Source organism: Ictidomys tridecemlineatus, chromosome 3 (assembly GCF_052094955.1).
Source record: "Ictidomys tridecemlineatus isolate mIctTri1 chromosome 3, mIctTri1.hap1, whole genome shotgun sequence".
In the NCBI taxonomy this organism is placed as follows: Eukaryota; Metazoa; Chordata; class Mammalia; order Rodentia; family Sciuridae; genus Ictidomys; species Ictidomys tridecemlineatus.
In genome coordinates, this window is record NC_135479.1 from 67941455 (window position 1) to 67956412 (window position 14958).

The 14958-nt window shown below is 33.9% G+C and overlaps 1 long non-coding RNA gene across 8 annotated transcripts in view; it reads right to left on the bottom strand.

Annotated features, from left to right (window-relative positions):
* LOC144376217 (uncharacterized) overlaps positions 1–14714 on the bottom strand; it is a 101880-nt gene extending 87166 nt beyond the window's left edge. For 4 of the 8 annotated variants that reach the window (XR_013436454.1, XR_013436450.1, XR_013436451.1 and 1 more), the window contains exons 1-3: positions 13499–14712; positions 11294–11344; positions 7455–7622 (exon numbers count right to left, since the gene is read on the bottom strand). This is a non-coding gene — a long non-coding RNA (uncharacterized LOC144376217). Of the gene's footprint in view, positions 1–7454; positions 7623–11293; positions 11345–13498 lie in introns of all 8 variants that reach the window. The other 4 variants (XR_013436452.1, XR_013436448.1, XR_013436453.1 and 1 more) reach the window with 3 other exon arrangements.
* Between the last annotated feature and the right edge of the window lie 244 nt (positions 14715–14958).

Below are 14958 nucleotides of genomic sequence, written 5' to 3' on the forward strand. Positions count from 1 at the left end.
TACCACATTTCAATATTGCATTACTATCAATTAAAATTGTCATATCTGAAATTTGAGTGGGGCTTCATAGTTTACCAAACATATAAAATGTTTGGAATGATCATTCCATTAATCCTCAGAAAAGTATATTATTCCTCATTCATTGCTAAGAAAATAAATCAGGATGAGAAGTCTTAAGATGACACAGCAGAAGATTCTGGACTTCAATAACAGACCTGCTAATATTAATTTTAGTAAAATTTCTTTTACTATCCAAGGTAATTATTTTACCTAGCCTTTTGCAAGACTTGTTCATTTCTTGTCTCATACATGATACAAGGCAAACTGAACACTTGGGACTTGGAGGTTTTAGACCTCTTTTCTCTTCTTCCAATACACTGGAGTAAAGGAAAGTTAATTTTACCCAAAACACTTCATCCTTGAACATGATCTCTCTCCATCAGTCCTATTTTGCCATATGTTAGAAAAGTTATTTTCTCTTAAAAGGTATCAAAACAGTTTTTTTTTTCCTTCCCCAAGTCTGGCTTGAGTTTCCTCCTATAGTTATGAACCTACCTTGACTAATTTTTCCTGGTATCTGGACCACTATGTGTGATTCTAAAACCTTTGATGTTATTCATTTAACAATAATAACTAGTTTTGTTTTGCTTTAGATTTAATATAATACTAAGTATTAGTCAAACTATAAAATAAGAGATAAATTTACTGGAAAAAAAGAAATTGCTCTTATCTCATTTAATCAAAGAGCTTCACAAAATAATTCAAGTAATAGTTACCCATCAAGTAGTAAATGTAGTTATATATGAATCACTACATTTTATGGTTCTGATAAGTAAGTATTGTGAAAGTAAATTTTTAGCATGAAGAAGTAACTAATACTTGGTTATTCTGCAACAACTTGTATGTAAGTCTCCAAACAATTAAACTTTCAAAATGATGTTATTGAATTTATTTTAAGTTTAGGAAAGATTAGTGATTTACATGAGGAGATACATCTCAGTGGCATTAAATAGAAAAATATTCAAAAGAAAGTTCTTCGGAGTCAAAGCATTTGTAAAATAATCTTTCCTCTGTTTTTAGAAGTTATATGTGATTATTTTCAATTGTTTCAAATCTAATTCATAATTATTTATTTACACTAATCAGAACCAAATTTTTTATTTCATTTAACCCTACAAACTATTTAATGTAGCATTTCAAAATGTTCATCATTAACCAAACAAACAAAAAACTATATAAATATTTGCAGTGAAATAGTTTTGAAGAAGGCTGTGGTAATATATGTGGATTTACATTTATCAAAAGAAATATAAATTTTAAGATTAAGGAAAAATTCCTTCAGCTTATTTCCTTTCAATACATTGACACAGTTTTTCTTGAATTTCAATACCTTCTAGAATAGAAACTGATGCTCTATTAACATAGCAAATTTAATTCCACATATTACAAGAGATTTGCCCTTAGATGACAATGTTCAGTATAAATAACTAAAAATATTAAAATATAAGTTTAATGCATGCATTCATGCTATAACTAGTGGGATCAAACAAGTACTATCAGTCATAAAATATGGTTATCTCAGTTCTCAATAATGTTCTCCTTTAAAAATATTTTTCTCCACTAGTGGTTAAAATAGTGTTAGCTTTATCAATCATCTTTCACAAATTTTAAGCAAATTTTAGTAGAGGGATAATGATGCATACTATGAATTTTCAGATATAATAAATTACCTCTGGCATTATCATGCACACTAAATTAATGCAGCATTGGTGGGCAGTTATTGTTAGGAGATAGAGTTGTCATTCATCTCTTTTTCTTTATGACTTAAGGAAATGTAACGCAAATTCCATCTGTCAAATGAGAAATGGAATGTTTTTTCACTGTTAGCGAAAACTGAAATCATTGTACTGGAAATTTGCAATGAAGGTAAAGTGTTGAAAGAAATAGGCTATTGAAACCCAGTTGTAAAAGAAGGAAAGCAGAGAGTTCATAGATTTTTTTTCTGTGCATTTGTGCATTATTTAGCTCAGCTAGTTCTCTAAGAATGAAGCTCATGACAACTTGTCCATGTTGTTCCAGCACTCTCTCTTGAGCTGAATGTAAATGAGGCAGGCATTGGTGCTCCTTGTGCTGGAAGCCATCCAATTCCATCCAGAAAGCTCATTTTAGTGTAAAGCTGGCTCCCTTCATGACAGTGTACAGAGAAACTGTGTCACTAGTGATCTTATTAAGCAACTGAATCTACCAACCTTTTATAGACTTTGCCTATCAATGGATATTCTATTTTATTGAACCAATAAATACTCTTAAATATGTATGTAATTTTTTTCTATAAGAGAAGTCAATCTGTTACGCACATAAAATTGAGGACAAAACAACTGCAGGATTTAAGGAATTTAAAAAATCTGAATCACTGATGTTATCGAATTGCTGCCTGATTCCATATAGAAACCCACATATCAACATTGGGAGCACACTCTATACCTGCTGTATGGTAGTAAGGAAACAAGGAAGGCAAATATGGGAAATTGTGCTTTCACAGCTTATTCGCCTTTCCTAAGATCCCAAAATACCTCTAGTAGTGAATTATAAGCTAATCACTATATATTCAATTAAGGCAAATCAAGTTTGAATTTCTGTTTCCCTGAAACTATAAATGTGTTAAATAAAAATAAACAAATATAGCTGGCAATACAAACCATATCTCAATAATGATCCTAAATGTTAATGGCTTAAACTCACCAATTAAAAGACTTAGGCTAGCAGACTGGATTTAAAAAAAAAAAAAAGATCCAACAATATTCTCCCTACAGAAGATTTATCTGATAAGAAAAGACATACACAGACTGAAGGTGAAAGGATAAGAAAAATCATAATATGCACATCAACTGCTGAAGCAAGCAGGGGTTTCCATCCTCATATCCAATAAAGTAGACTTCAAGTGAAAGTTAATCAAAAGGGATAAAGGTGGACATTACATACTGCTCAAGGGAACCATACACTAATAAGACATTACAATCATAAATGTATATTATATGCCCCAAACAATGATGCAGCAATGTTTATCAAACAAATTCTTGTCATGTTCAAAAGTCAATTTGACCACAGCACAATAATCTTGGGTGATTTTAAAAGATCTCTCTCATCACTGGACAGATCTTCAAAACAAAAGTTGAATAAAAACTATAGAACTCAATAATAAAATCAATAACTTAGACTTAACTGACATATATAGAATATTTCAACCTGCATCAAGCGGATACACTTATTTTTTCAGCAGCACATAGATCCTTATCTAAAATAGACCATATAATATGCCACAAAGCAACTCTTAGCAAATACAAATAGTAGAGATACTACCATGCATTTTATCAGATCATAATGGAGTGAAATTGGAAATGAATTACAAAATAAAAAATAAAATTTTCACTATCACTTGGAGACTAAACAATATGCTACTGAAAGAACAATGGGTTACAGAAGACATCAAGAAAGAGATTAAAAAATTCTTAGGGGTAAATGAGAACAAAGACAAAACATATCAAAATCTTTTGGACACTATGAAAGCAATACTAAAAGGAAAATTAATTGTATGAAGTTAATTCCTTTAAAAAAGTCAACAAATAAATTACCTGACACTGCATCTAAAGCCTTAGAAAAAGAAGAACAAATCAGCAGCAAAAGCAGTAGAAGGCAAGAAATAATTAAAATTAGAGCTGAAATCAATGAAATCAAAACAAAAGAAGTTTTTTTTAAAAAAATAAATAAAATCGGAAGTCCCTTAGCTATGCTAATAAAGAGAAGAGATAAAACTAAAATTACTAGCACACATGATGAAAAAGGTAATATCACAACAGACACTACAGAAATACAGAGGATAATTAGAAATTATTTTTAAAACTTATACTCCAATAAAATAGAAGACAATTGAAGGCATGGACAAATTTCTTCAGTCATACAATGTGCCCAGATTGAATCAGGAAGACATACACAACTTAAACAGACCAATATCAAGTGATGAAATAGAGCACACCATCAGAAGCTTACCAGTCAAGAAAAGTCTAGGATCAGATGTATACTCAGCCAAGTTCTAAAAGACCTTTAAAGAGGAATTCCTCAATACTCTGTAATTTATTTGAGGAAATAGAAAAAGAGGCAGCAACTTCCAAACTCATTATATGAAGCCAATATCACCCTGATCCCAAAACCAGGCAAAGACACATTAAAGAAAGAAAACTTCAGACCAATATCTCTAATGAACATAGATGCAAAAATTTTCAATAAAATTCTGGCAAATTGAATACAAAAACATATCTAAAAGTTTGTGCACCATGACCAAATGGGATGCAGCTCATGGATGAAAGGCTGATTCAACATACAAAAATCAATAAATGTAATTCATCACGTCAATAAACTCAAAGAATCATATGATCATCTCAATAGATGCAGAAAAAGCATCTGACAAAATACAGCACCTTTACATGTTCAAAACACTAGGAAAACTAGGAATAACAGGAACATATCTTGTAAAAGCTATCTATGCTAAGCCTCAGGCCAACATCATTTTAAATAGAGAAAAATTAAAAGCATTCTCTCTAAAAACTGGAACAAGACAGGGATGCCATTTTTCATTACATCTATTCGACATAGTTCTTGAAACACTGGCCAGAGTAATTACACATATGAAAGAATTAAAAGGATACACACAGGAATAGAACAATTCAAACTGGCACTATTTGTTCATGATATAATTCTATACCTAGAAGACCCAAAAAACTCCACCAGAAAACTTCTAGAAATACTAAATGAATTTAGCTAAGTAGCAGGATATAAAATCAACACTCATAAATCAAAGGAATTTCTGTATAACAGTGAAAATCCTCTGAGAAAGAAATGAGGAAACTACCCCATTTACAATACCTTCAAAAAATAAGATACTTGGGAATCAACTTAACAACAAAAGAGGTGAAAGATCTATACAATGAAAACTACAGATCCCTAAAGAAAGAAATAAAAGAAGACCTTAGAAGATGGAAAGACCTATCTTGCTCTTGGATAGGCAGAATTAATATTATCAGAATGACTATACTACCAAAAGCACTATACAGATTCAATGCAGTTCCAATCAGAATCCTAATGGCATTCCTCATAGAAACAGAAAAAGCAATCATGAAATTAATCTGGAAAAATAAGAGACCCAAAATATCGAAAGAAATCCTTAGCAAGAAAAGTGATACATCACTTTACCAGATATTAAACTATACTACAGATCAATAGTAACAAAAACATCATGGTATCAGCACCAAAACAGACTGGTAGACCAAGGATACAGAATAGAGGACACAGAGACAAACCCCCCAAATTATAATTATCTTATATTAGACAAAGGTGCCAAAAACATGCACTGGAGAAAATACAACAACAAATGGTGCTAGGAAAACTGGAAATCCATATGCAAAAAATGAAATTAAATCCCTATCTTTCACCTTGCACAAAAGTCAACTCAAAGTGGATCAAGAACCTAGAAATTAAACCAGAGACTCTGTGTCTAATAGAAGAAAAACAAGGCCCTAATCTTCATCATGCGGTATGAAGCCCCAACTTCCTTAATAAGATTCCTATAATGCAATAATTAAAACCAAGAATCAATAAAATGGACGGAATCAAACTAAAAATTTTCTTCTCAGCAAAAGAAACAATCTGTTAGGTGAACAGAGAACCTACATACTGAGAGCAAATTTTTACCCCCTCACACATTAGATAGAGCACTAATCTCTGGGGTATATAAAGAATTCAAAAAGCATCAAAAAATGAATAACCCAATCAACAAATGGGCCAAGGACCTGAAAAGACTTCTAGAAAAGGATATAGAATCAATCAACAAGTATTTGAAAAATTCTCATTATCCCAACAATTAGAGAAATGCAAATCAAACCCACTCTTAGATATCATCTCACTCCAGTCCGAATGGTAGCTATTATGAAGACAAACAACAACAGTGTTGGTGAGGATGTGGGGAAAAAGGTACACTCATACATATGTGGTGGGACTGCAAAGTTGTGCAGCCAATATGAAAAGCAGTATGGAGATTCCTTGGAAATCTGGGAATGGAACCACCATTTGACCCAGCTATCCCTCTTCTCAGTCTATACTCAAAGGACTTAAAAACAGCATAGTATAGAGACACAGCCACAACAATGTTTATAGCAGCACAATTCACAATATCTGAACTATGGAGCCAATCTAGATGCTCTTCAGTGGATGAATGGATAAAAGAAATGTGTCATGTATACACAATGGAATTTTACTCAGCAATAAAAGAGAATAAAATCATGGCATTTGCAGGTAAATGGATGGCGTTGGAGAATATAATGCTAAGTGAAGTTAGCAAATCCCCAAACAACAAATGCTGAATATTTTCTCTGATATAAGGAGGCTAACTGATAGAGAGGTAGGTATGGTAAACATGGGAGGAATAGATGAAATCTAGATAGAGCAGAGGGGTGGGAGAGAAAAGAATGGTGAGGGGACTAGCAAGGATGTTGGAATGTGATAGACATCATTATCCAAAGTATATGTATGAAAACACGAATTAATGTCAACATACTTTATATACAACCAGAGATAGGAAAAAGTGTGCTCTATATGTGTCATAAGAATTGTAATGCATTCTGCTGTCACTTATTTTTTAAATCAATTTTTAAAAAACACTGGCAAAAAAGAAAAAGAAAATGCAAAAAATAAAAAAGAAAGAAAAAAAGGAAGAAATGGGAGAGTATATGCTAAAAACCAAAACCAAAAATAACAATACTAACAATAAAACTCCAGAATGCTTCCAGTAATCACACTGTGGAATTATTGCAATTTTATTCTTTGACTGATATGTATTATAGGACAAAAGAAATGAGCATTTATGAGACAGGAAAATTAAATTATTCCCTCTATGCTTCCAAACAGAGTTATAAATATGGAAGAAACAGTATTCAAAAAAAAAAAAAAGAAACAGTATTCAAAAAAATAAAGATAAATAGAAGCTCTACTCTCAAGTTAGGTATCAATATACACATGGAAGTATAAAGTTCATAAGCATGTATGTATATACAAACATAAGATATATACACACATATAAAGATATAATAAGTAAATGCTTATATATACACATATTAAAGTATATCCTCACATCCTCCCATCCCCCTGCAGTCCGTCCCAGGTCCAGTGGAACTGAGGGGTCCCTAAGTGCTGACAGAAGGATGCAGTAGTCACTGTGACCCAGCATGCCTTCACCTTCTAGCAACCCAGGTGAGTGGTTCTGGTAGGTGGGTGAGAGACCATAGGTCAGATTGGCCACTCCCCCAGTAGACCCATGCTCCACTTCCAGTGGCTGAGGAAGTAAGGGTTGCATTTGTTAAAAAGAATGTGTCTCTGGGCATTGGTCCCTAGATCCTCCCTCATACCATGGCAGGTGAACTGGTGCTTGTCTTGCATCTTCCTCTGATGTGGCTGGGACAGGAAGCTCCTTGCTTGCCTGCACAGGGTGAGTCAGAGTGCTGTCTGTCCACCAGTCTGTGACATGGGCAGATTTCTGGAGAGTGACCAGGATGCAATATTTTCTCTTTTTCTATCTACAATAAAATTAAATGTGTATGTACATAATCTAATATAGAAGAATATTTTAAAGCCACAATTGAATTTCAAACTTTTTTCACTAAAATATATTTCTTCTGCCACACATCAAATTTTGTCTCTTGTTATTATTATCGCATAGATTTCTTGTGTGCTAGAAAAGCATTATGAACTTTCATAGATCATTTTCACTTACCTCTCTTTTGCTAGTATATGCAAACAACTCATGCTAAGGTTTTATTTACATTATATCTGATCAATATATTAGTTTTCTTTGGGGATACACTCAAGTAATTTTAAACGATACAGAAAATTAAACTCACACTGCCCTTGACATAACACTTTCTCTTCTGCTATTTAGTAAAAATGGATCACAAAACTGTTAAATTTGTGCTGTTTTGCTGACAGTGAAACTTAAATAATGTCCATATGCTATCAAGCACAAGTAAATAGAGTAGAGCTAAAGAAATTTCTTTATTGTATGTGAAATGGGAGCTTTTTAGATTTATAGATTATCTCTTAGTGATAACATTTTTTTAAATTTTTATGCCTATTAAGAGTTGTTTCAGAATAATGTCTTTATTGTTTCCACAATTTAATAACTGAAAACAACTGTGTTGTAAAAGATGGAGGACAATGGGCAAAGTTCAAGCTGCATTTAGACTAATCAAAGAGCAAATTAATGTATTTTCTGATGTTAAAAAAATAGTTAACAATATGAACACCTTTTAGCTCATGAATATTCTTCCAAAATATGACAAGTTTGAAAACCAAACACTATTTATATATAAAGATTACAGTGACATTGTTTATAGCACCTGAAAATTGGGCGTAGCTTCTACAAGTCCATATAAAGGAATGGATTTAATTTTAGCATATCCATTATGTGAAAAAAAATATTAACTTAAAATTATGATGCCAATTTATTTACTCTAATAATAGGTATAAAAGGTAATTAAGTTGAAAAAAAAATGTTTGATCCTGGTTTTGAAAAATGCTTATCCAGTAATAATGATTCATAAGATTATACAGAAAATATTAGCCATAATCAAGAGGATAATTATTTTTTATTTTACATTGAACTTTCTGAACATAAAAAAATTGACATCCTATTCCTAAAATATTGTTAGATGTTTGACAATGGATAGAAATAACGCAGAATTAGAGAATGAGTACTAATGCTAAAATTTAAGCTACAACTTTATTACCATCTATGTGAATAATGAAACACATTCTTTTTAAGTGTTCATAATTGGTTGGTCATTTGAAAATGTAAGGGTGTATATGAACATACTTTGAACATGAAATAATATTTATAAAATTAATTTTTTTCAGAATAAAGTCTTAGAACCTCAAATTTTCTTATGCTTCATGAAAGCACTATTGTGGTTCTTGCCAGGGTAATAATAATAACAGTAATAATAAAAAAATTTCAAGGCTTAGATTTCCCTTTCATGCTCAGAAGATAAACAGATAATTGGCACTAAATTATAGATTTTGGGACACACAAAACCTTGATCTGTCAGTACAAGTAGAGAAAATGAACCTCAAGTGCTTCAAAAGGATTTCATAGCACAACAGTTTGTTTGTTTGTTTGTTTGTTTTGGTACCAGTGATTGAATTCAGAGGCACTGGACTATTGAGCCACATCCCAGCCCTATTTTGTATTTTTTTTTTTAGATATTTTTTAGTTGTCGATGGACCTTTATTTATTATTTATTTATATGTGGTACTGAGAATCAAACACAGTGCCTCACACATGCTAAGCAAACACTATATGCAGAAAAGAAACCCAGCCCCCATATTTTGTATTCTTATTTAGAGTTGGTCTCACTGAGTTGCTTAGTGCTTAGTGCCTTGATGTTGCTGAGGCTAGCTTTGAACTCATGAGTCTCCAAGCCACTGGGATTACAGTTGTGCACCACCGTGCCTGGCTGATAGCACAACAATTTATTAAAGCAGAAGCATCTTCTGTGAATTTATTGGACAGCATCTGCTAACACCCTTTCAGGTGTAATCATGTGCTTTCTTTCATTCTAACTGATGACTGATTCCTTTCTCTTCTTCTGTCCAGATAACTTTAAGCTCCTTATCTTTATTGAATCTAAGTTAGAAAACAAATGTGTTGTGTTCTAACATCAAATATGAAACACATTTTTCTAATAAAACATTACTCTCTTTGATTTTTCATATTATATCCCACTTCAAAAAGACATTACATTGTGTTTTATGAACATTCCAAATAATAAGTAGCTAAGGTAAATATTTTCTGAATTCTGAATGTTAAAATCTGGTACTTCTTTATATTCTCATATTCTAAAATATCTACTGGTACTTCTTTATATTCTCATATTCTAAAATAGCTAATGTGATGGGCATAGGTGTTCAAACTGGAGAGACTGAGTAGTGCTTGACACTAGGGGTTTGCAAATTGTTCCACTTGGTTTCTTCTAATTTAATTATAATTTTTTAGTTGAGGCCCCTTTAATTTTATATTGGAATACTATAATAATATCCTGATTCTCGTGTGTATGTGTGTGTGTGTGTGTGTGTGTGTGTGTGTGTGTGTGTTTCAATTTACTTTTCAAGCTCATTATGGAACAACAGCAGTATATATACCTAACTAATTACACACAGCTTAACTTAATTAGCATCATCTAGATACAGCAGTCAGCCAATAAGGAATCTCCATCATCTTAATGGCTTGGTGGCATTGCCTCACAGACCACTCCTCCTGGCAAACTGCCAGGCGCCATCTTGACTTGATCGAAGCCCTCAACAACCAAAACACAGGTTAAACACCAAAACATTTTTATATCAAATCATAACACTGCCTTAATTCTAGCATCCTTTCCTCTCTCATTCATGAGCACATATTTCTATGCAAGTTATTTATAATATTGCTCTCTAAATTTGATAAATTTTGTCAACCATACAGTCAGTCACAATTCAAAAATAAACAGAACACTATATAAGACACAAATGAAAAAAAATCAACCAGCTACTTTTAATACAATTTGTCAACCAATCTTAAATTCTGAGTTCCACAGAAAGTGATTCTTCTCACAATTCCAATTAATTTACTGCTAAGAATTTTCCCAAGTCATTAGGACATTTGCTTAAAATGTAAATAATTTCAACAATGTGTTTTCTAGAAAATAACAGCTATAACCATAGCTTAGCACATAAAATTTGTCCTTTAGGCAAGTTACTGAATAAATTAAACAGAAACAACTATACTCTTGTTTAATGCTTTAACATTTTATAATAACACATTCAACAATTTCTAAATTTGGAAAATCAATTCAGATTGCACACAAGCAATAACTTTGAAACTTAAAACTTTACAGGTTTCTACAAAATACTTTTGAGTAAATATATTCCACAGAAATATTATAGAAAAATCAACACCACTCAAACAAATCTCAGCAAGAAGCACAAGATCAGTATATTCATAAGTACAGAATATATGATACATGCTAAAGAGTATTTTTCTCCTAATTTAATTTAATTCACCTAGGAAATTTTTGTTTAAAGCACTTGCAAAGCTTTAAGGAAGCAAACATAGCTAGCTAGCCTCTTCTGCTGCACATGCATACAAGGATAATAGGTTCATATCCTAATATCGTTCCACAATTTAGAAATCAAAACAACAAAATTTGTTTCTTACCTGCAGTTAGGAGGAGGATTAAGGGTTATTTCAGCTAGCTCCTTCTGAATTCTGTTAGTGAAATGGGAACAGACAAAAAGGATTTGAGACAGTCTACAGAATAACCAGAAAATCAGACTGCCCTCTACCGCCATGCAGGTAAAAGCAAGGCTGGTTTTGCCTTCAGTAATGCTAACATGGCTGCTTCCTCTTTGTTCTCAGAGGTATAACCCAAACTCCTTAACAGAAACTTTGCAGCTTTTTTCTTACTTGCTACTTTAAATAGTTAAGTCATTTACACCTGATTTGAGAAAGTCCTCCACCACTATTCAACAAAACGATATAAAATCTATTTTAAAACTCTTTTTACCAAAGAAATTCTCTTTTCAAGCTTATATGCAAATGAGACAAAAAGGAAGGAGGAAAAGCACTAGAATATTTTTGACAATGACTTCAATCCACTTTTACTGTGGTAAAAATTAGAAAGCTATTGGAAGAGCACATTAATAGTTTTGTCAATATTTTATCTGTCTAAAAAAAGTTTAAAATTTACAAATACCTTTACCAATGAAAAACTTCCAAGGACTATTTTGGCAATCTTATTTAACCATTTCTTTTCTCTGATCTTAGGTACAGCATGTAAATTTAAATTTCATACTCTTGGAGGAAAGAGGGCCTTGAGGTAAGGGGAAAAAGAGCATTTCTCTGATTTTCTTGAAATTTAAAATGTTTTCAAAATTTTATTGTTACTCTCCACAATATTGCAACACACTGAGAAGAATTTTGAATTATTTCAAAGACTGCTGCTATTCAATATAATATTCTCAAATTCATTAAGTGTTTGATTAATAGTACTGAAAGGCCAAGGTTTGTAGTCGGAGATTAAAATGCACATACAGGTAGCAGTGACCAAGATGAAGCACTATACTGCAAGCTGGTGCTAGCTTATATAGAAAGTGAAAGTCAGTTATCTTAAACCAGGAAGCTCTCTGGGCCAATCATAGTAAAGGTAAGGTCATCACCTAGGGTACACGCATGTCCGCCCTGCATAAGATTCATGGGGGAATGAACTGTGCACTAGTGCAGAAGATGGGAGGACCAATTAGAGAAATTTCAAAACAACTTTTTATTCGCCCACTGGCAATTTGCCCGCCGCCATATTGCATTAGGGGCTCCTTATCTGAAAGGCCTGGGGAATTCTTAGCCACCTACTAGCAATTTGCCTGCCACCATGTCTGCAACGCCCTGGGGAGTTCTCAGGGAGACTCCCAACAAGTACGATGACCGTCAAAATGTATAGAAAAATAAGAACATGATTCACTATAAAATGCAATAATTGATCAGTTTTTATATTTTATTTTTCCTTTAGTGATGATTAATGAAAATCAACAAAACATCAACACTAGGTAATGCTATAGATACATTTTGTGTTTGATTACAAGAGTTCTACTCAATACAACCACTATCACTGATGGAGTCCTTTTAATTAAATCTTTTTTTTTGCCATCATAAAAAAATAAAAGTCAGCAGGCAACAAATAATCTTTCACTTACACTCAACAAAATGTTTTTCCTGCTGTTGATTTTCACTACTATGTCAAGAACATCCACAAGTTTTAAAGATGTGCAAAGACAATGAACGTTTTCAACAGCAAAGTGACAATTGAGATTGTGAATAACTACTTTTCAGTTTTATTTGCCCTCACAAGAACAAGGAGGGATAACTATAATTTAACTACAAAAAATTATATCTATTATGCAGGATTTAAAGCCTTGTTTGTAAAACTAAGCAAATTTAAAATCCGATTTCAAATACAGCCAAGGCCTGACGTTCAAAATTTTTTAGCAAATGTAAACTTTTTTGATCATTTCATATCATGAAAAGAGACACTACTAATCTCTAGATGTGCCAATTTCACTCAAAAGCATAACTCACCAAAGGAAACATCCCCAGTGTACCATCTAATTCAGTTTCACCAAATTTTCCTTGCCAACTCCTTAAACTGTCAGAATGAGAATTCAATCTCTAAGACTCCTCCTGAAGTTACCAAAGTACAAAATAAGTTTGCTTTGGAGCATAATTTTAGTGAGGACATTTTCATGCTCCCTAAAGGATGACAATTCACTCAAGTACAAATATAACTAATCATGAAATAATTCTGGAGTCTTGCTCTGAAAGTAAAAATACAAACATCCAATTGCTTGGAAGACAACCTGACAATGTTACCTGTTACACTAGTGGATAACTAGCAGTGGTTTTGCTAGGGAGTTTGGTGCTCTTCTTCTTTTTCTTCTTCATTCATGGCGGCTGCTCCCTCCCCACGTGGACCCCAGCCCTGCCGCCTTAAGTCTTCTTGATCTTCAGGCTCTGGAGCAGCAGGGTCTCCCTGGTCCTTATCTGAACTGCCACTGCTGCTGCTGGGGTTGTCATCATTGGACTTTTGCTCATCACTGGCCATCTTGATGAAGTTATCACTTGGAAAACATTTTAAAAAGAAAAAGGAAGAGGGAAGAAATGTTAATCCAAGAAATCAACAGCATTTTCTTATCTTAATATTATCCTCAAATTGTATCTTATAAAAAGGCTTCAAAATGTTCATATTTATTGTATGGCAATGTTACTGGGGATAGGATGAGTCTTATAATGCCAGCTCTCAGGGATTGTCCAAACTCACCCACTCACATTTTTTTCCCCATTCCTTGGACAATCTATCAATTGTCTACTTTCTCAGAAGGCTTGAAACAGATTTTCCAGGGAACTTCAGGCAATGAGCATTAACAACATATGACACATTGTAAATAACATATTTTGCTGAAAAATGTGAAAAAGTCACTACACGTCTAACTATTCATAGCTTAGTGCTAGCCCTGAGGAAAGGCAGCGGTGCTGGGGTCCGTGTGGGGGGCTGCCTTGGCTACCAATTCCCTCTCCCAGAGGAAAACATACCCTGTTAATCACTCATATGCTTGTTTCAGGTGAACATTCCTCTTCTATGCACTGTAAAACCTTTAAACACAACACTGGGAAATTTAAAACTCAACTAACAAGCTTCCCTAGTGATTTCCATGGCCAGCAGTGAAGATTTATCCAGCCAAGACCCAGCTGCCACCCTGGGAAAAGCAGAATCCAAACTGTGCTTTCTTAAAAGCTTCCCATTCACCAAGGTTCCTTGCTGAATCTTTACATCACTGACCAACATTTTGTCCAAAGTTAATGAAAAGGGGTAAAAGCCCAAGGAAAAACAAAGCCCCAAGAGCTGCAACAAATTTTTGCGCCCTCATAGGTGAGCCGCTGCCACTGCTGGCTTCTGAGCAGCTCCGCGGCCCTTGTGAGGAGTGGTGCGCTTGGCCAGCTCTCCGCCCCAGCTGCCAAGTAATGGGAACAGCCAAGCAGCCCCACCGTGGCTCGGGGACACCTGTGGCGGGCGCCAGTGTGAAAGAAGCTGCCGCCTGGGCCCGGCTGCCCCCCACACGGAGCCCAGCCCACTGGAGCGAAGCTTCTACCGCCATCCAAGGGGAGCCTGCCCACCAAACAGTGCCCTGGAGAATCTCCATTAAATGGCACTTTGACTTGTTTGAATTGTTTTTGGATTATTTTTAACTAAGGCTAATAAGGCTTTTGCTGCAAAGCGCGGAAACTCCCCATGTGACTCCCCATGTGAAAGGGCAGCTGGCTCAGGTCTGATG